The 23053-nt window shown below is 46.8% G+C and overlaps 1 protein-coding gene across 3 annotated transcripts in view; it reads right to left on the reverse strand.

The window, feature by feature from the left end:
• LOC116229186 (transmembrane protein 263-like) overlaps positions 1 to 23053 on the reverse strand; it is a 219389-nt gene that overhangs the window by 4818 nt on the left and 191518 nt on the right. The gene's annotated exons all lie outside the window — the stretch shown is intronic.

The raw sequence follows: 23053 nt of genomic DNA on the forward strand, positions 1-23053 counted from the left end.
CCACCACGGCCCTGCTCCCGTGTGCAACTCAATGCAAATGCCACTAACGGGAGATGCAATCCCGTCCTCTGTGTGTTGACTAACGGCAGTAAATCACAGCCAGCACGGGACAGGCTGCTGACAGCAGCGGCTGACGCTGGCGTGGCCGCAGGCCCTCAGAAGCAGCTGTTTGGAGGCAGCCCTGCACACATGTCAGATGAGGGACTGAGGTGCAACACACACCTATCTGCCGGAGATGTAATTGAGCTCGCACAGATAGCAAACTGCAGTAAAGATACAGTGACACGGACGTCACCTCAGGTTGTACAAGCCCTCCAGAGAGCTCAGCGCTGTATTTAATAGTGTTAAGACTGTTAAGCTTAAGTTGATACGCTCTGTCATGCTGTCTACCTGTGCCAGCTGGAGGAAGGCCAGCACGCTGTGCCCACCCAAGCTGCCATCGCACCTGCCCACAGCCCTGCAGACGTAGCGCTCACAGCTCGCCAGCTCCTGAGAAGGGGTTCGAGCCGTGCTGCTGCGGGGGGAGCCGGGCCTGGCAGCCCTCCTGGCAGCCCCCGCACAGCCCTCCCCGCTGCCTCATCTGACAGCGCTGAGCCAAGCAAAGGAGGAGCTGCTCTTTTCGTGGGACGAGATATTTTGGAGTCTCTGCCTTCTGATTCACTGCCAGTTCCGTACAGGAGATGAGTTACTAATAATTGCAGAAATACAACAAAGCAATTGTGACAGGAAAAAAAGCAAGCACCAGCTGGGAAGGCAGCAGCCCTGGAGCAGCAGCATCCCCTCCTCACCCACTGCCTGCTCAGAAGAGAGGTGAAAAGGCTGCACAGCACTAGTGCAGTAGGAGGGCTCCTAGCCCCCTGATACATCCACACCTGGTTTCCTCTTCCAAGCACTCAAGTCCTCCCCACCTCCTTTCTCTGAAGCTCCTTGAGAAGAAAGCCCCATGTTTACCTGCTCACTGCCAGCCTTTCTTTGGTTGTTAATAACATTCCAGGCAACAGAAATTTTTTACCTAGTCCCCCCTCTTGATGCCTCCACCCCTTCTCATTTCCATGCAGGTTGGAGGCAGCATTGTTCCAGGCAGTGTATTTCTTTGCTAGCAAGCAAAGGCTCTGTGAAAGCTGGAATGCCAGCGAGTAGCTCACTGAGGTGTGGGGCCTCAGCGTGCTGCTGCCCTGCTTGATGGAGATGTCAGACTTACTCAGTCTGAGCAAACGCCTTCCTTTTACTGTTAGCATCTTATTTCACCCGCATCTCTACCACATCTGCTATTCAGTGTACTTCTGCCCAGCAATATGTGAATTTGTTGGAGCAGAGACTGTCTTCCCACCGTCCACATGACACAAGTACTGCTGGAAAACAAGCCTTTTTTTTTTTTTCTCTTTTTTTCCTTTTTTTTTTTTTTTAAACAAGCCAACCAGATAGCAAACAGCAGGGCATAGATGTTATCCTTGGAAGCACTGCCAGCCCTGGGTGCTGGATGCAGACAGCCGAGGGGACAGCCCGACCTTGCCAAGTGGATGGAGCTGCTGTGCACCACCAGCAGCAGTCCCAGCAGGCACTCCTAGACTGCAGCAGGCCTTCTGTGTGGGAAGGGGATGCTCTGGGGCTCTGAGGAAACAATTCCAGAAGCCTTCAGACTCTGATGGCTAACTTTTAGATACTTAACATAGGGGTTTAAGCTAGGAAATTTCTTTATAGTCAGGAAAGAGATTTAGATTAGGCACAAGCCTGAATGAGGTGCTGTGATAATCCTTTCCCAGTTATTTTTGTGTCCTAAAAACTCTTCAGCTCCGGGGGTCTTTGTTCAGAGCCATAGGTTTCCCTGAGCTCTGGCTGGGCTGTGGAGCAGCCATCCCTGAGGTAGGTTCAGGACAGTGCCTGCGAGCAGCCTGGGTTTGCCAGCTCTGGTGACTTGGAATAAGTTTTAGATTACACACTAGTCTGATCACCTAGGCAGCAAAACGGAACTTGAGAGGGGCCAGTACAGGCTTTCTGATATAACCCTAAGCAGCTACTTTTCTACCGGGTATACAATACGTCGCCTGGCTTTTCCTCAGCAGTTTCTAAGTCCTTTTTTTCTTTCCCTCATTGCTGCTGAGACCTTTTGGCTCCATCTCCAGCTCAGCTGCCAGCTGCCCAGCCTTTGCACACAGCTTAGCCAGTAAGGCATCTTTTGTTTTTTGTCTTCAGCCCAAGGGCAGGACAGCACCCAGAAGGATGGGTGTGCCATCATGGGCGGGGTTGAACCACAGGGTCCCCGTGTTCCTGCTGGCCATGGAAGCAGGATCCTGTGTGTCCCTCAGAGGACTGCAATGCAGAAGCTCTGGGCATTAAGCAGCGCGCTCAGCTGCAGAACCAAGTGCTGTATCAATGCAGCAATAATCTCCCTTGCTCTCCCTGGATAAACTTATGTCCGAGGCTACCTGGAACTTCTTTGTCTGAGGTTTTAGCCCTCTCCACGTATTTCTGGGACCACTGCCCAGCTCACTAACCGACACCACTGTGAACATCACTTCGGTGCTGTGTGCTTGCCTGCAGGTGGACAGCCCAGGGACCAGAGGGGAGGAGGCAACTGCAGATGAGATTGAGGGGGGATGCTACTCTGCCAGCAAAGAGCTACAACATATTGGAGAAAGTGTCAGGAAATACTAATGAAGAGAGACAAGGACAAAGGTTCTTTCTGATTAAGCTAGGCAGAGTCAACAAAGCTGCAGCATCCTGGAGCATCAGTGCTTGAACGCTGCCTGCACCTGCTCTGCAACCACTCTCACGGTCCTTACACTCCACAGACAGCAGGGAGGAGGGATGAAGGACCTCGCCCTAGGAGGGTGAGAGGCTGTTCCAGGAGCATCCCCAGGGCTCCAACACAGAGAAGAGGCTGTACCACCAAAAACATTAATAGTAACAGAAAAAAAAACCCTCAAATTTGAACCTATTTGAAAAGAAAAAGAGAAATCCCTTATGGCCCCAGAATGCAAGGGGACACATCCTATTGTGGCAGTGTGCTGAAACAAGTCGTATTTGTACTATACTCCAGAGGATGTGTCAAGAGCTCTCCAGCCAGCCCTGGTTAGTTTGTCTTCAGGACTGCAATAAACCCCATAGTAAGCTGTCATGTAAGATAAGCATCGGATTTACAGTGCAAATTAGCCTCTCAGACAATGGAGTGAGCTAAGCATTTTGTTGGCACAGAGGAGCCCAGATTAAGGACGAGACAGGCAGCAGAGATGAAATACACAAAATAATCAGAGAGACAGACACACAGCCAGAGCACGGGAACAACTCTGTTCCCTGGAGCCGGCTGCAGCCCATGCTGCTCATAAAAGCTCTTCACCATCTGTCAAGCCCTTTTCTCTTCCATCAATGACCTGCCCTTTTTGAGGGTCCCTTCAGCTTTGCCTCGCCCCACGTCAGCTCAGAACAGAAAAAGGAGGAGGAAAAGAGAAGAGTGAAGCACACTGCTGTACAAACACTGACTCTCCACACTGAGGTCGGTGTCCCACCCAGCATGCTCCTCCTGCCCACAGCCTCCCTGTCCCCATGCTGTCAGTGCAGAGCTGGGGTCCCACTGCTGCATACCATACAGAGCAGCGCTTCCTCACTGGGTCCCAGCCAGGTGAGAACTCTACTTTAAGGAGGATTAGTACCAGTTGTTCCTCCTTACCAACTCATATAAGCAGCCTCTTCTAAACAGGAAGGTGAGGTGAGGGAGCAGCACACACAGCTCTCCGTCCATAGGACAGTTTTGTCCCAGCTGAGCCCAAGGCAAAGGAGCTGGGCTGGCTCAAAGACCAAAATGCAAACAGTGCCTGGCTCCAATCTGTCCCTCTGCAGCGGTGAGATGGGGTGAGATCTCAGCTCCTACCTGAATGACACCTCTGGCAGCCATTAAATGACCCTGTGATGGCAGCTGGTGCACTGAGACAGGTTCCTCTACCTGGAGAAATGTCTGGTCTGGAGGAACAAGCAAGAGGTGGAGGGTCAGTGACTCACACAGCCCAGTCTCAGCTTCGCCACTGAATTTTAAGCAACTCTGAGTAAATCATTCTCTCATTTAATGCCTCTGCACCACTGCAATCGAGAATGCGTGATTTTCTAAAAGCCTTAGTTGTTGAGTCACACCAAAGTGTGCATGGGAGAGAACTTTCCAGTCCTGATGTTTCTTGGAGAAAAAGCTGGAGTTTGGTTCAAGAGCACTCCTAAAGCTCTAAGAATCCCAAATGGATTATTGTTATTTTTAACCTTGAGATTTTCTGAGCCTACCTCAATTTGAAACGCATGGGGTTGGCACTGCTGCTTCTCTTCCCCTTCTGTAAAGCGATGCTGAAGTTAATGATCCCTATTTCCTTGTATTGCTGGGCTGTCATGAAGGTTAATTAGGTACAGTTGGTGCAGTGCTCTAAACGGGAAACTGTGTTTGTATCATGACTGGCGCTGACATATTTCTGTTGACATTCTCAGTAGAAATGCCAGCGACAACTTCCAATTTATCTCTGGAGAGGTTTCCAGCCTACAGACAAGTCACAATGGAGAGGGAAAAGCTTGCCCCCTCCCAGGCACACCAGCCAGCTGTGGAGCTGCCGACTGTATAGCTCAGATTCTCAGCTTGGGAGAGACGCTTCTTTTCCTCTGTGAGCCACTAAAGTAGGCAGGGATTGCTCTGAGGGCTAGGCATCAAGGAAACCTCGCTGCACACCTCCAAGGAGGGCCCTTCTCCAGAGAAAGCCAGCTCTGCCTTCTTCCATGGCTCTAGAGAAGACTGAGCTGACTCTTGCAGGAGACAGCTGTACCAAGCATCAGTGCCTGTGATGAAGGAACTGCTGTTCCTGCCCTTTCCAGCACTTCAGGATCAAAGACCTAGATCTGGCTGTGTCAAAGGCAAAGAATTAAAGGGAGCGCTGCAGAAACCTTGCACACTTGTGTTTCCTTCCTGCCACACATCCCATGCTGCAGCTGGTTGAAATGGCTCCACGGGCTCTGCAGCTGTATCCCCCCAGCCCCGCTTGCCCAAGCGCCGACCACTGCAAACCAAGGTGATTGCCACCAGCAAAAAGCCTAGAAATGCCACATTGAGTTTACCCCTTGAGTTTTAAATGCTAATTGCCAGAGTCTGCAATCAGCAAGACATATCTGCCTCCCTCTGCTACAGGACAGCTTGTGAGATCCTGCTGCATGAACAAAATGGGGGCAGCTGTCTCCAAAGCCTGGTTTACCCCAGGGCTCGTCACTGGCACAATAAGCTTTAATTGTTCCTTGCACATGCCCCAGGAGCATTATTAACTGCTGAAACATCTTCCTTGCAGCACTGCAAGAGAGGGTTCAAGAGGGTAAATGAACAGTGATACAGAGTGGCTTGTTTTCCTCAGCGGAGCCTGGGGGAAAAGCACTCTGACTCTGGAAGTGTGAGGTGCTGGACTGTGCTTTGTCTCGGTTGGGAATTTTCTGTTGGGAATTTCCCTTTTGTTGGAGAACATCACATCACCAAAACTACTTGTAAAGATATGGTGGTATTATTGAAACCTCCACTGAAAAGGGAACTTGGGGAGTTAATAACTCAGTGGTGAAGCACTAAGCCTCAGGTCAGCCCAAGGATGCTCCCCAGCCGCCCCCCTCCCACCTGCTCAGAGGCTCAAACTGCAGATGAACGTTATGTCCTCTCTTTCCCTTGCACTTTATAGGAACAGACATTAACTGGAGGAGGAATGTAAGCTTGCTCTCTAATTTTGCAAGTGCAGTTGCAATGGTCTGTAAGGAACCACCACAGTCATCTTTCAGCTGGGGATGCCGCCTAACACCAGGAGGCAGCAGTCAGTCCCACCTCTGCAGAGCCCAGAGCATTAGGGAAGGCACGTGTCCTCTTGCTGCAGAGGGGAAATAATGAGCATTAATTGATTGGTCTCAGGGAGCTTCTTAGAGACAATCTCCCTGCTCCCACTGGCACGCTTAACCTCCAATCTGAGAGAGAAAAAAGTGCACACTGGGACAAAGTCCTCAAAAGGTTGTCATCCTCTGGCATAAATCGTAAGTGCTTAAGGATGAGGACACGCCATTTTTATCAGCTTGTTCAACTTCTGCCCTAACGAGACCCTAGTCTCATCTGAAACAAATGTCATCTCTGACCACAGGGCGCACGTTGTAAGGAAGGTGAGCCCACAGGAGAGCCCAGGAGCAAAGCCACATGAACACTGCCCATACAGGACAAATGAATCCGGACACAGCGTTTCCACTTCCGACACAATGTCTGTTTTTCTCATTATGGAATACACAGAGAAGGTCAGGCTTTTGCTACTGCTTATAGGGGTTACTAAAAAGCCTACAGGATGTCTCAAGGTCACTGACTGTGCAGAGAGACGATCCCAAAGGGCATGAAATCTCAATTTGCCCAACTGACTGTGGCAGCTGCTTACTCCCCCCACACAAACCTCCAGGTCCTGCACAAGAAACCAGAATGACATGTTATGGGAAGCATGAACAGCAAGGGACAGCTATCAGATGGCCTTTGCTTTCCCTCTCTATTGTGTTAAAAGCATGAGAAGTGGCCATCAGACTCACTTTGTTTGAACTTTATGTCCCTGTCTACCTTCCATTTCCACTCTCTGCTCCACCTACGAGCTCTTGATGCAGTCAAGAGGCTTGCTTGGCAGGAAGCACAGAAAGCTGTGCCAGTGGCTCATGCTTCTCGTGGTCCTGCTGGAGTGTCATCACCGTGACACTGTGATTTTGGATCATAAAGACAGGATCACCTCTTGCTGTGAATATGGCCTAGCACAGGGGGTTCTTAATCTCATTTGGGGATCTGTGGGTGGAAATGGAATCGTCCAGTGGCAATGTTGATTTTTCAGTGTCTTCAACCTTTGATGGCTTGGGGAAGGGAGCTTTCACACAAAATGGCACTTTCCTTAAAAACAACCTTGCCTTGTATTTGTGCCTAAGCTGAAGAGACCACCTTTTAAAGCTTGCTCTTTGACCCATGTTAGCTCAGCTCTTGTCAGGGCACTACGCCTACTCTGACAGCTCTCTAACAGTGATTGCACATTCTTTGCTGAGCTGCTTTCAGCTGCTCGTGATAGCACCTGGCACAAAAAGACCCCAAATGAATCACACGCTCTTGTTAAACAGCCTTGTTAATTCAGCTCTGATGAAGACGCAGGCGAAAAAAAAATCAATATTTGTTAAATGAAAAAGGACAAAACCTGTAGAGAAATAAAGGTCATTTTCATGGTTCTATGAGGCCCTTACAAACAATGGAGAGTAAATAACATAATCCAAGCTTATGTAAGAAATGACATTTTTTCCATGCTCTAGTGCTACCTGGTGGATTTTACACAAAGGCAGACTGGGTTAAGCCTCCCCTGCCCTGTGAGGCTAGAATTCCTTCCCACGACAACGTGCCTACTTCACCATTTATCAAAAGGTACCTGCCTGAGTACAGTCCCAGCAGCAGTTTGGGAAGGATCATGGAAGGGAAAGACAGTCACATCTAACTGGCAGAAAGGTGCTCTAAGCCGAAAGATCGGACATCAGAGATCTGCTCTGCTCATCCATCAGCTGCCATCTGAATTTTATGCACTGTACCCCTTATTATTAAAGGCTTAATCTGCCTACAGTAAGGAAGCACATGATTGCCACTCAAACACTTTGCAGACGAGACATCCAAGAATCTGTCCCAGAAAATTTAGGAACAAGTCCTGCCATGCTGACAGAGGTGACTCAGGTTCAGGCATTTCCTCTTGCTGCTCCTGGAGCAACTGAGCAACGGACATTGATGTTTTCCAGCAGAATGGCTGGCACCAGAGAAATCCAGAAATTGCCCATTTATTTTAATTTTGTGCCTACTTTCCGCCCTAAAGGCACATGGAGGAACTGAAGTAAAAATGGAGCGAGGCTCAAAAATCAAAGACACAAATTTTAACTGAGGGAAGGTCTGAGTGAACATTTCTGACTCAGAGAAATGACCCGTTCACCACAGTGGCTATCTGGGAGTCTTTCTGTCCATCCAAAGGATAACAAGACAGTTATGCTAAAAGCTGTTTGCTACCGAAACAGTGGAGCTGGGAGTCCATCAGGGAGGCTCAGATGTGTTTGTCTGCTCGTGCTTTACCACGCCAGCAACAGGCATGTTATTCTGCTACTGGTAGGTGTTCAATGGCAGAGCCTCAAAACTTATCTCCCAGCTCAGCTGTCAGGGGGAGAGTGCTGCATTGGTGAGTGGGCAGGTATGCTGCCTCTGGGAGCAAGCAGATGAGCTGGCAGAACAGGGAAGTACAGGAGCGAGTTGCGTGTCAGACGATTTAATCTATTCCAGTGCAAAAATCATACCCCAGCACCATGTCCAGACCTCTTGCATGTCCCCTCACCTCTGTCACATTTAAGTGTGACAGCCGGCCCTCCCACTGCTGTGCTCCTAGCGAGCCTGTCATCTGAAAATCTCAGCCCCAAATGCATAAATTAATGGTAGCACTAACACTGTCCAAGGAGACATCACATCTCCTTTGTGCTGCACAGACAACGAACTGCTGCTCAGGAATGTGAGGCCATGAGTGTGGCAGCTCCCTTCGCCTTCTTCCATATTCATGCTCTCACACTTCTCATCACATTTCAGTAAGGCACAGCAGGGCTTAGCGTGCTCAGCTTCCCAGTGGGTACTGACGGGCTCTATGGTGTTGTGGCATGGTGGCACATGATAAGGTGGCATTTTTCTTTGATGCTCTCAGAGATGCTGGAATATCTAGGCCTTCCTTTGAGATCAGTATTTCAGACCAGTAGGAGAAATACTGCTAATACTTCTGCTCTCATTCATTTTACCAACTGCTGGAAAACCTCTCCTATGCCTGGCTTGGATAATGGTGTGCCAGGGAAAGCTGACAGTCTGGAGGACCTCAGACCCTTCTGGGATCACTGCACTTCTTCAGTGCCAGCCTGGTTTGAATCAAAGCCGAGATAAAGGCTGGTTTCTCTCAGAGCAAAGGGCTCAGTGGAAAAATTCAGCTGCACGCCTATAGCAGCCTTTCAGGTCTCCATGTTAAAACTGCATTTATACTGTCTTGATTCTATAATGCAACCCTGCATGGCAATGTAGTTATGACTTTACTATTGGGAAACGAAGTACAGTATTATTCTTTCTCTACGGATACCCCCTATTTTTTATTTATTTATTTTTTCTGCAGTTCTGCACACAAGGGAAGCAATAAAACAGGACAGTCGATTCCTTTAAAAATGAGTGACTCTTCACAGATGCTTCCAAGTACCCTGGTACAGAGCTGCAAGGATCTGGTCAGCTACCATCTCAGTTTTCACATCAGGGTGTCCAGCTCTGTTTGTGGCCCACACGCAGTCCCATGCTATGCTCTTTCTCAACTCAAGATACAGCCTTCAGAAACTCCAGACCCCAACGTGCCACACTCCAGCTTGGCTAGAGTCATCATTACAGAAACTCATTTGCACCTCTATTTTCCTCCCTTTGTTTCCAATCAGATGCCTACAGGGAACAACTGGAGTGACATGAATCTCATCAGAGGCTGACGTCTCATCAGAAATCCCATCAAGTTATCATCTAGTCCCAACAGGCCCACCACAGAAAGAAAACATCTTGTCATGGCTTGGAGGACCCCCATGTACATTGTGTCCTCAGCAGGGAATTTGAATGGGTTCAGAAATCAGAGACTGGATTTTACTTTAGGAAGTTAGAAAAAAACAAATGGAACACCTTTCTATTTAAGTGTCCTTTTAGCTCTTAATGGTGCTTTTCTGGACTCTTAGCAACAAAACAACTCCATGTTAAGAAACTCCAGGCAGAGAAATCTTAATTCTCCAATAACTCCACACCAGAGCCCAAGTGGCTGAGCAGACCCTGCAAACACATCTCCTACCTTCTGAGCATAAGTACATATCTGCTCAAGCAATGGCTCCTGCACTGGGATGTGTGCAGCCCTGTTCACAGCTCAGGCAGAACAACCTTATGGGACTAATTCAACCCCCACATACCTTTGACTTGGAAAACACGCTGACACCACAACCCCAGCCCAGGGTGCAGAACACACCGTTCCTAAATGCTGAGCCCTGTTTCTGAAAGGGATGAAGAGCCATGTGGCCTCTAACCTGCACCTTCCAGATTCCTGCTTAATGAGTTTTTATCAAGCCTCCTGTGGCCGCATGCAAGCATCTCTCCAGCTAGGGGCCATCCCGAGCACAGACCGACGCTGTCTGCTGAGCACTAAAGGCCTCTCTTCCCCTCCAGCAACAACTTGGCTGTCTGAACTCTGGCTGGCTGATGGCAGCACCTGGATGTCAGCCAATGGCAGTAAGTTTTTCTGCAGCTGAATATGTTTAGTCCCCTTCCTAGGGCAGCGGCTCCATTACACAGCTATTGTTTATGACCCCAATTATCTCCCAGAAACTGGTCCTTGCCTGCAGTTAATAACCAAGGCTAAGTGATCAACCGTTAGGACTCTAGCAGACTGGTTGTTAACTTCTCTGTCGACCAAGTTCAGAGTCTTTTACTGCTATTAGAAATTCAGATTAATGATTCATAACAGAAATGGGCTCTCTGGCGATACAGCTAGGTGAGGCCAGGTAAGGGGGGAAAGAATCACTGCTTCTTCCTCAAGAAGATGAGCCTTCCTTTAACTCACGGGTGTCCAACCTTTTGGCTTGCCTGGGCCATGCTGAGTGAAGAGGAATCGTCTTGGGCCGCAAATAGAACATATAATACAGTAAAAGTATATAGGTAACAAAACAACTTTTTTTCACGTATGTATATTATTAGAACATAAAAAAAGAAAGGCAACAAAAACTATAGACGTGGGATATTTGACCTTGCTTTTGTGAAACTAATGAATGTGGTAACTCGTTATCTTATTAAATTATTTTACAAAGGAACACAAGCCCAAGTTTAATAATTAAATAAGAAAACAAACATGTCTGCTTAGTAACAAAACTGTGTGTCTTCCCAGGCCCACACCCCTGTAGGTGGGTTGAGATACTGTTATCAGCAATAACTGCATTTTATTCACCAAGTGGCACAAGCGTATGTAATGTGCAATACGCATGGGTTTCAATGCCATTGGTGGGTGCGAGAGGTGGAGTCAGCACTGCCCTGAGTCTTCCCCTCCACAATCGACTCATGAAAAATATCACTAAGAATCACATAATAATGTTAGAAGTTGAAGGCCTTGTGGGGCCGCATGCAGCCCACTGGGTTGAGGGTTGGACACGCCTGGTTTAACTCCTTTCTCAGCCTCTCCTCATGTCTGGGAGATGGCAAAGAACATCTTATTTTGCTGAGTACTTCAAACTTTTCTTGGGGCCTGGATAGCGTCTGCAGATCTATATATAAAACAAGCTCACTCCCTGGAAACTGCCTTCAAGGACCTTTTCCAAGCTGTAATTCCTAACCTAGTATTTCAGATTCCCCGCAGTTAACAAGAGCAAGCCAATACTGCAAATCCCTGTGGGGCAGGAAAATAAAACCTCAAAAGGAAAGGCTATATAGAACCAGAGCCCAGTGTGTAGAAATGAATCTCAGGTTTTAAGAGGACATCTATGGCCAATAACAGACACATTGTTAGCCTGTGCCAGCCTACCCCTCGTATCTTGATTTGTAAAGCGGCCCTCCAACAACTCATCAGAAAACAGTAGTTGCAATTCAGAGAAAGCTAACACTGCTTCCATTTCACAGCTCGCTCTTGTCCTCTGAGTTCTAATGAAAGACCATCAGCCTGGCTCTCACAGGCTCACATGGGCCACCAGGTACCCTACAGGACATAATGTTCTGGATGTTCAGCAGCTCTTACTCCATAAAGCATGTAAATCTGGGAGTGGGGAATTACCACCACAGTCTTTGGCAATCAGTCTGGACAGACTCAGTATGAGAGCAACAGAAAAATAAACCCAGGCAGTGCAGCTCTGGGACAGGCAATGACACAGGTGGGAAACATGGGCTACCGAAAGTGAAAGAAGGCCTGGTTGACAACCCACACCCTTAGGAATTTTCGTGCCTTTCGTGACCTTGGGTACAACGAGCTCACTGTCCACTTTGCATCCTCCCTACAGCTCTCTGTCCTACTTAGTGTTGATATTTGCTCTCTATGAGCTGAAGAAGGTGACAACTCACTGACATGATCATTTCTCTCTTCTCCTGAGCTGACACTCAGGTCTTTCTCACCTAACTCTACCGTATGCTGCCCAAAAGATGTTTACTTTCCTACCACTCCAGCATCAGCTAGGAAGAGGCAGACGAGGACGGAAATCATTGAGGAGAGGGCACCTTTCCCATCTGACCAACTGTAGGATGATGTGGGACCACAAGACGTGCCACCATGGGCGAGGGCAGGGCAGCCACCAGCAGCAGGGTGAAGACAGATGTTTCTGTGCTAACAATACATAGGGAAGGAAGGTCCTGCAATGGCTAGAGGAAGCAACAGATTTACTTGGATGTGAGGAAGGTGCGAATATCATCCTGCACTGAGGGAAGAACACTCAAAGAATGGAACATCTGCGGCAAAAATTTGCTAGTGCTTTTTCTGTCCTGCTCAGTCCATTCTCAGCCACAACCCCCAGAGCCATGAGAACATGATGACATTTTCTTGTGAAAATGGGCCACCATGGAACAGCTCGCAAGGAGCCTGCCTGGTCTGGAGGGGAACTGAGCACTGAGAGCCCTCAGCTGCTGCTCTCTATCGGGGCCTGGTGATAGCTGCCCACCATTCCCCAGGACGGCTCAGACAGCCTTAAAAACACACTCTTTCATCATCACGCACAAATTTACTTATTCATGTATTCACAACAGAAGCACTAACGGCCATAATTGGATCCATTATGGGGGTTATTAGAGCTCTCAGTCACTGCCTGTGCAGCCCTGTGTGGTGCTGGGGAAACGCACAGGAAGAACAAACAGGGCAGAGGCACAGCCAGCAGCAGGGGCTTTAAAAACGCGTTAAGTTGTTGCTGTGGCAACTAAAGCAAAATTTCTGGCAGGAACCATGTGTGGGGAACTGTAAACTTCTCCATTTGTGGAAAACACTGGTCATGTCTCTGAAAGGGAGGTGGAGGAAAGGAAGAAAAAAGGTCTCTTTTCAGAGACTGCTACGGCCAGAGCCAAGAACAGTCTGCTTGCAAATTTATTCTTACGGCAAGCCCTGATGACGGGTGGATTATACATACCAGAGCTTCTCGGGAGCCAGCACACCGAGACAGAGCTGGTGCGCACCAGGTACACAGCCCTGCTGGGTGCAGCTGCCAGGGTAGGGACCGAGCTGCCGTACAGCCCCATGCAGCACTGCGGGCCGCTCGCCTCTGCCCCCACCTGCCTCCTCCACATGCACCTGGGGGGATCCCACGGAAATGCGGGTTGTCTGGGGAGTGACTTTTACTGAGATGACAGATGTTGGAACACCAAACTTTCCATCCATAAACAGTAGGAGATGGAAAAGCAGTGGTTAGGTCTGGAAATACTAAAATTTGGCTAGAAAGGCTGAATTTGATTTCACAGAAAGCGCCGTAAGACAGCCTGTTCTCTCCGAGATGTCAAAATAGCAGTCATGTCACATATCCTGACATGGTGTCCACCATTTTAATGTCTCAACACAGGCTGCCAACTTTTAGGTTCGTGTATGGTAAGCACCTCAATGCCACGTTTAATTTAATTAGAGTGCAGGATCATTGTTTATTTACTACCTATTCAGGCTGAAAAGCTGTTGTTGTGTCACCTGTCTGGTTTTCCAGGAGATCTCCTAGATAATGCCAAAGCCTGCCACATCACCTCCTGCCCCACACTTTCCCTGCTCAAGGGGCACAGCTATCAGTTTGTTGCTTAAGAACTGTAATTCACTCAGTTTTGGAAGCTCAGAACCGCATAGGTGCCTGATGTGAGAATGAATTCTTTCCAGTTTAGAGTATGGGTGGGAGCTAGCAAACGGGCCCTTAGCAAAAAGATTCAAGAGCAACCGCAGATGCTGCCAGTAGAATATTTGCCTACTGAGAGACACTGCATAGGCAAAATGATTGATGAGGAGTTCAGTTTTTCTCTGAAGTCAGCAGCTTCACCGTGAAGACTTTATTGCAAGTTAGACTCACCAGGTGGGACTGCTTTCCAGTGTGAAAGGAGGAGCACAGGGAACAGGGGACAAAGATAAGGGATGGCATCAGGCTGGCAAGGGGGAGCGCGGCAATGCAGCCCCATTGTAATGCAGCCAGTGTCCTTGGCTGGGTCCCTGGTGACACAGAGGCTCACGACTTCCTGACCCTGGCCCTCACCGCTCACAAGGCTTCACTGCATCAGTGACCTCAGTGTGAATTTCTTACACTGACTGACAGCAACCTGAAAAAAAAAACCCAGGAGCGATGAAAGCGCACCGCTGCCAGAGGGGAGCTGGACGCAGGGCAGCAGGAGGCCCTGCCTAGGAGTGCAGGAGGTCTTTAAATAGATGCACCAGGTCCGCTCTGCACAGCATTAAGGATGGCAGCAAAGCTCTGAGGTCACAGCAAGAAATGAGCACTTGCGAAGCTCAGTGAAGCTTATGCTTACGATACAGCTCTAATTATCCTGTTAATCAAAGCAAAAATCCTTCAGTTTTGCAAATCTGGCCAGCAAAAGGCTGCAAACTAACAGCTCAGCCTTCATTCCTAGCCCACAGCACTCACATGAGGGCTTGTTAGCAAGAAGTTTTAGAAAAGAAATGTAAGGCATTATCAGTCTGCAGCTGCTGAAATCTAAAATCTGAAGTATATAAATGTTGTTTGTGTAGACAAAGATCTTTCCTTGGCATAAACATCACCTCAATCCATACTTTTGTTATCTACTGAAATGTACAGAATGTATCAAAACCATACATATTTTATTCTGGTCAATGCAATCCATGGCTTCTCCTAGTGAACAATGGAGTTTTCTTCACTGCAAACTACTTTTAAAGTCGTTTGCTGCTTTGAAACACACAGACTTCAGTTTAAATGCTACAGTAAGGTACGAAAAAATCAGTCTATCAAACAAGAGAGAGGTAGACCACACACAGATCACTTCTCAATTTCCAGAGTCACTGATGCGGTGAAGATGTATGTTGCTGGAGAACGGGCCTGTCACTGGCTTTGGGTGGTGAAACATCAGCAGCAGTTAAGGTTAGCTGCAAAATTCTCACTGTGCACACATACCAATTTCAGACCTGACGTTACAGCTGTTAACACCTGCATCAGAGCATTTCCAAACTTCTTGCTTTCAGAAAACATCCTGCTTCCACAAGCTAGTATGCTAGAGAAGCAGCCACAAGTTTTACTTTAAGTTCATCATTTTAAGGGGCTTATTACTTCCATAGGTGTTTTTTTAATCGTGAAGAAACAAGCGGTATGCCAAACATACAGGCTGCATGTATGATCTTTCTCACTGGGTATATACCAACGTGGAGATTGCTTTTTTCCCAGCCCAATCCTCCTCCATGTGCAAATACAGAAGCACAGGATAATCATATCCAGTTCTCCACTGACATGTAATGTAATGGAGGTGCCACAGGTAAGCACATGATTCTCATATAACTAACCAAATTCCGTCTTAAAAATAGTTTGGCTATTTGCCCTAGTATGCTTGCTTGAATATCTACAATCTTACAAGTCTTCTGTTTAGAAACCTGATTTGCAGCCTGGATTTATTCACGGGCCGTTTATCCCCATCTCTTCTCGTGCCAATGTTGTCTTTTAGTTTAAATTGTTCTTCTCCCTCCCTGGTGTTTACTCCTCTGATGCACTTATACAGAGCATTCATATCTCCCCTCAGCCTTTGTTTTGCTAGACTAAACAAGCCACACACTTCTAGTCCCCATGCATAGACTCTCCCTTGCTCCCATCATCCCCAAAGCTTTTCTCTGTACCTGTATGCCAGTCAGGCGGATGTGCAGAGAATTCACTAAGGTGTCAGACAAGGACATGTATACAGCCTTCTCCTAAAGGGGCAGACTGCACCATACAACCTGGGGTTGCATTTGGTTTTTCAGAATGCCACAACAGTCATCATTAAGCATACAGAAACCTATTTTTGTAGTGTTAGAAATTGTTGCATTTATACCATTTCAGTCACTGGTTGCCAGTTTTTGCCGTATGATATCTAAGCATTGCTATCAGTAATGGTAATACACAAACTGCTCTGTATACTGCCTGTTTGTACAACCCACACCCAGTGGAAAATCTGTACAAGGATATAGAAACAGCTCTCCAGTCATCTGAGGAAGCATCTGTCGGGGCGAGGCCTGTCCCGCCCAGTCTGCACCAACGGAGCAACTTACCACCCATCTGCGTGTGATCTCCCCTGATACCAACCACTAATGATGTGCCACCAAGGGCGTGGGGAAAGGCCGATGGCCCTGTGGCACCAGTGGGCACGGCAGATGGACTACCACTGAGGCCCAAGCTTTTCTCAAGGCCCTCTTTCCAACATCTCCTTTGAATCTGGATGCCAGGAAAAGATCCACCATGTTCTCTGGCTGTCACAGCTGTAGCATTTGCAGCCTTTGTGCTACAGAATCTGACTTCCCTCCTCTAATCACCTCCCATTTCTCCACTTCTACTTTACTTGTTTTGTTGAGCAGAAATTCTCGAGGGCAAGCACGGCATTGTGACTACAGCACTCATCAGAGACTGCAGAGAGCAGCTATAAAATCCAAGGGTGTAAGTAATACCTCCCTCAGATCTCTCAGAGCCTTGCTACCGTGACAAAAGACACTTGGAAATACTTATCAATAACATTGATTACAGCCCAGATGCTCGGGCCAGGTAAGTATCTCCAGTACTCATGAGACTGCCTGGGAGTGGGAGTTTGCTTTAGCAGGACTCAAGTTGTTTAGATGACTTTGGGCCAAAAGCAAATTGGTTTAATTAACATCCTATCCATATGGGGCTGTAATCTGCAGAGCAGAACAGAGCTTGGAGAGGAGAGGAAGAGAACAGAAAAGCCTGATCCTGTGCTGACTGTTTCCAAACCTGTTTACTTAACTATTAGCCAGGGTGGCTTCTTCTTAATTTATTTATATAGAATATTTCTGTAACCATCTGCTCTTAAGCTAAACGAAAAATTATCATCTTTCTCCTGCTGCTGCAGAGACTCCCTTGGATGTTCTTAATAATACAAAAGAATCTATCATTTTAATGCAGACAGCTTGGCTAATAAAAATGATCTGTACCATTTGTAATTATGCCACAAATACAATGCAAACAAGCAGCTTCTCCCTGAAGAGACCAAGCATAAAAAACCCCTCTCACCCACCGAGGGCCAGAGACCAGCACAGGAGCATGACTTGGTTTTTCACTTGCCTAACAAAGAACAGAGAAATAAAGAGGACAGTTTTATTATGTCAGTTACTCACTTCTGTAACAGGCTGTAGGTGCTCCAGTCCTGGCTGTGCACCATTCTACTTGGGAACACTGCTTCAGACCCTGAAGGTAAAGCCACATTCCTGAGCTGGGTACCTTGTTCTACCCAGCTCTACAGGACTGCTGCAGCAGAGCTCTTCAGTGCCCTGATGTTCTTACCTCTGCTGTGCAATAGGCAGCTGCTGCTGCTCCAGTCAGCCGATGGAAAATTGAGGCAGAAAGCAACTAATGGAACAGGCCACCCAGGAAAGCGATGGAGTCATTGTTCCTGGAGGTGTTCAAGGAACATGTGGATGTGGCACTGCAGGATGTGGTTAGTGGGCATGGTGGGGACAGACTGATGGTTGGATTTGGTGATCTTACTGGTCTTTTACAAACTTAATGATTCCATTATTCTAAAAGTAATAGTAAGGATGATGGAAGACAGCAGTGAAATAAATCCAAGCCATCAAACCATTACTGAGTGATCACAAGCATTGCTTTAGGTTGAGTTCACTTTAGAAAAGTTCCACTGCATGCAGTTTTCTAACAAATGGAAGGGCAGCTCTCCTGCCATACCTGCTGACTGGTGACATGTTTGTGTGGCTAGCACTAGACTAGCAGGCATGGCACCTGGATGTTAGTTCTCAACTGATTTTTCTATGAATGGCAGCAAATCACTTGTCCTCCATGATTCAGTTTCCTCACCCACTAGAAGAAAAGCAATGAAATGCTCAGAGGTTCAGGGATGAATGAAAGGAAATGTTATTTCCTTGAAACAAGCGGTTAAGGGCAGAAGAGTAAGATTACACTTCAAATTATATAAATAATATATGAACGTACTTCTTTACTAAATAATTCAATTGATAAAGAAATGTGTGTAAAGAAAGATAATCAATGTCTCGGGGATTTTCAGATCCCTCTGTGGAGAGATGAGCATTGTGAGAAGTGAAACATGAACAAACTGGAAGGCCAGGACGTGCCATGAATTCCAGTAGCCCAGAGACCAGTGGGAGCCAACTTCCCTGCCAACTTCCATGCTGCATCAGGAACAGGAGAGCCCACCCTGGCACAGGATGGTGGGCAGGAGGTGCTGAAGGGCTGTGCATGGAGCACCCTTTGGAAGCAGAACATGTAACCTCAGCTCGGCCAACTTGTTGGCTAATTTTCTTTGCTTCTGTTTCCCAGTCTCTAAAACCAGTGTTTGAATGCGACAGCCACAGGCACAGAACGTGGGGAGCCAGGAGAAAGGGAGGTCCCTGTGCTGCACTTTGCAGCATTTGCTTCCACCACTACATCACCATTTTTGCCTCGTATTTTTGCATGGCCTATTAATATTCATACAAGACTTTCCATTGTGTTTGCACTTTGCTATCATGCTCACAGGCCTGATCCCTTCTTGTCTTAATAGGATGCAAACCTCATGAAATCAGATTTTATTAGCAAAACTCCATCAGATGCCCTCAGGAACGCAGCACCTCAGTCCCCATTCCTGCTAAAGTGAAAGGGAAGCCTTTCACGCTGCTGACATCTGTAGAGCTCTTAATCTCATACGACATTTTAATCTTAAGAGCAGAAACAAACAGGAGTAAAACATAGGGCAAGGAACGCTGCTGAATCCTGCTGAGTCAAGGCCCACGGCATCAGAGCCAAGAGATGCAAAACACCTTGAAAAGTTTCTGGCTTGCAATAAACCTGACAGGGCAATGGTGCTGCTTCATTAACACCTGTATCTCGTAGATGGAGCACTGATGACTTATCTCCAAATGATTTCATTCAAATTCTCTGTCCTAGAGAATTTGGCTGTCTTCCATACAATAACCTCATCCCTGGGGGCTTATGCACACCAAACTGATGGGAATTAGCAAGAAAAGGCAGAGCTGCAAAGTGGCAACCTTTTTATTCATCATCTCTGCTCCCAGTCCCTCCTCACTTTTTAAACCACTGACTACCAATGTGTAAGAATTTTCAACTCCACTCGGCCCTGCAGAGCCAAGAGAGGAGAACAAGATGGAATCGGGTGTGCAACACCACCAAGGATGCTCTGCACTTCTGGAATGTGTTCTGTGAGCCCTGCCTCATGGCTGCTCCACACATCACCTCAGGTGATGAAGGCTCCGTAGATCAGTTTTTCCAGATTCCAGGTAAAGTTTGTGCCTCTGGTAGAAAGAAAAATCACTGCTCATGTTGGAAAGTGAACAGATTACAGTTTTAAGTCAGTGAGTGAAAATAAATACAAAATGTACAGCGTCACATTCACACTCAGCCATTTTCCTAACAGTAGAACAGTAGAACAGTACATTAACACATTAATTTTAAAAGAATTTCCAGCTGTAATAGCTAACAAGGATGTTGATAGCAGCCTCTTACTGAATAAGAGCTGTTCAAGTCTCGACCCTGAACTGCCCAAATCCTTTCTGCTTAATTAACAACCTTTATTCTGTATCAACAATAACTGATATCAATTTGATGGAAAAATTGCTGACCCAATATTCAGGCCACTTTGCCAGTCAGACGCGATGCAGAATTGTTCTGTGGTGAATATCTCCTGCTCTCAATGCTTAGGAGCACGAACTCCTGCCAAAGATCACATCTTCCTCTTGGCAGACAGCTGAGAAAATGAGACCAGGCCCATATGTATCCAAATTGCAGAGAGCAGAGAGGGGATTTAATCATAGGCTTTCTTGTCGTGGAGAGGTGAAAAGCTCTCTCAACTCACCCACATTAGCAAAAGGTCCTGAGTGCAAGGACCCAGGAGTATCTTATCTTCAGTTATTTCTAATTATGGGGCTTTAAAATTGTCTTTCTTTTTTTTTAACCTGTTTTGTGAACATCAAAGGAAAGGAGAAATCTGTTGCTATTATTATCCATTCACGCTTACAGCATGGAAATGCAGCCATATATATCATAAGACCATTATCTCTGACTACAAGAATTCTTCCAAGTATATTTGATAGGATTATGGGGAACTGGCACTGGGACCAAAGGATAGCTGCAAAGTTTCAAAATAATACTCAGACATTTAGATTTCCTAATTACTCTACAAGGTGCACACTGTCAGTTAGAGCCAGCTGAAGCTGCTCAGAGTTAGCCAGCTGCTTCAAGGCACTCCAGCCAGGAGTGGATCGCTGCAGCAACTGGGGCTTTGTACAAGGGGAGCACCTCAAGGAGAGCATCACAATTTATAAGGTCAGGAGGGACTGCAAATTCTGGCTTGTAAGAAGGCTTTAGGTACACTGTTCTGTCAGCTTAATTGCCATTTTTTCTGAATCAAGATATTTCTGACTGATTTACAGACCTCACAAAAGCTTTCTCCAAAACACGGAATAGGTTCTACAACTCAACTGCAGAATTACAGGATACTGCAGTGGCTGCTACCTCAAGATTATATGTGCAGCACGCTACAAAGATCATCCCAGCAAAGAAGGATAAAGAATATCCTCTGGATCCCAAATATCTTGAACAAATGCAAGCTTTTCAAAGCCTTTCCAGTTAGTGTCACAGACACATAAAACTGCCCCTTGATACCATGTCGGAGCCATTACTTGTGTGATGCCTGGAGAAACAGATGCTTCATGCTTTCTCAGCTATGTTCAACTAAGACTGTAGGAAACCTCGTTCCCAAAGCTGTGCCAGCATCATTTAGGTTCTTGGTGTGCAAACAAGGAGGTAAACAAGAACAACAACAAAAAATCATGTTAATTTCAAGCTCCATTAGAAATGCAGACTTTGGCAGCAAGAAAAATCAATGTTTGTCCAGTGGAAAAAAAAAACAACCAACAAACCCAAACATCACTGATAAGGACAAAAAGGCTGAGGTTTCTAAGACAACGTAAAAATCTTAGTACTCAATATCCCATGTTCTCTTAACTGTGGGAAATTATTTTCTTATCACAGAAACTATCGGAGTTTGACACGAGCGGTATTTTGATGAGAAGCCAGCCAGCTCCAGATACTGTCTGGCAATGCTTTCCTTCTTTACACATTTGATCAACTCTGACATGAAGACCAATTGATTTCCTTTTTTCTTTTTTTTTCCTCCCTAAAGATGTCGTCAATTCTGGTTTGTTCTGATGAACTCCGCAAATGCCGCACCAGATACATACAGATCTCCAAGGACTGACTTCAGGTTTAGCAGTGCTGGATAACAAGCAGGAAAAACATCATTCTTAGGTGTTACTAGTAGTCTGGGATAAGACTTATTCACTGTGACAAGAAAAAAATGTAAAGAAAAAAAAAAAAAGGATGTGAGGGTTGACCTTTCAGTTGTGTCCAAATGGAGGCAGGTTTGAACAAAGCAACCCCCCCAACCTCATTCAGGGAAGCAGCACTGTGAGATTTCTGAGAAACAGCAGCTCTTCATTAGACTCCCAGTTTGTTCATCTTTAGGTAAAATCAAAGTCGTTCACTATCACAACTATGTTAATTTGTTTAAATGCAGCAACTCTATTAAGCTCTGGGGCTCCCAGAGCAGCAGTGTGCATTAGGTTAAGCTGCAGTCTGCCTCATCTACAAATTTACCAACCATCGGGGCTGATGCCTGATGGGAAATCCCATCGATTTCACTCCCCAGCAGCAGGCTTGTATGCTGCAGGCCAGCACTGCCCTTGGCCATGCAAAGTCTCCTCTCCAAGCTCGCAGCACTGCAGGCTGAGAGCCTGCAGCAAAGCCAGCTCCTAGGGGTGGCTGTGCTCCAGCATGCTGACCCATCCATCCATTGCCTGCCATCTCGAGCTCTTGCAGAAGCACTAAGATATCCTGATTGAAAAAAAAGACTCAAAGGCAACGTAGAAGCCTCCAGTACTCCATTTAAAATTTCAAAAAGCGTCATCATTTTAGTATCCTTCACAGGACGTTGTCAGTCTGGAGGAGAGAAAGGAATGATTCTCTATCACATGAGGAGGTGCAGCTGGGGAAGGGCTGTTAGTGGGCAGCCTCCTCTGCCAGCACATGGCAGCACAGCCTGCCTGCAGGCATCCCTACAGGAGTGCAAAGAAGAGTTCAGCAGGAGATGGAATCCACCTGCTCTGCTCAGCGGTCCTAATGCAAAAGGAGAACTCCCTTCCAAATCGTTCCTCTTTGTTCCCGACAGATTAAGTCTGTTTTCACTGTCAAGAATGAAAGCTATCCCAGAGGAGATCAGAGAATACACTCAGCAGAGACTCCACATTAAAGGACTTGTACCACAAAGGGCTAACATTGTCCTGCAGCAAGCGCTTCCCCCATCCCCTGTGAGGAGCATCGCAGCCCGCGCCAGCTCAGGAGAAATGGGAAGACCTCAGTGCAACTTAGGGAAATCAGAGCGCTGAGATCAGAAAGAAGCACAGCAATGCTAGAGGTACATCCCACCTCCACACGCAGGAGGGTTTCTGAAAGGGGGAGATGTAAGGTCCAAGGGTGATTTTTCATTGTAAAGCTCAACTTCCACGACCTAACAATTCTTCAAAATATTAACCTCTTAAATTCAAATTCTGCAGCCAGGAACTCTGCTCAAAGGTACTCATTCCTTGCAAACTTTGATCAAATCGCTTCTGACAACTTCTAGTATGCTGAGAGGCAACGAGGAAAGCAAGAAGGAGGATTATGTTAGGGGAGGGGATGGAGAACAGGAAAAATTCTCATAGAAGAGGAATTCTTGTTAGTCTGTTCTGGAACAAGCTTCGCAGTCAAAATGTTTTGAAGTCAAAATTGGCACGGAAGTATTTCTGCCTGAAGGATTTCA

The sequence above is a fragment of the Phasianus colchicus genome, chromosome 5, assembly GCF_987193195.1.
Source record: "Phasianus colchicus chromosome 5, bPhaCol1.hap1.1, whole genome shotgun sequence".
In the NCBI taxonomy this organism is placed as follows: Eukaryota; Metazoa; Chordata; class Aves; order Galliformes; family Phasianidae; genus Phasianus; species Phasianus colchicus.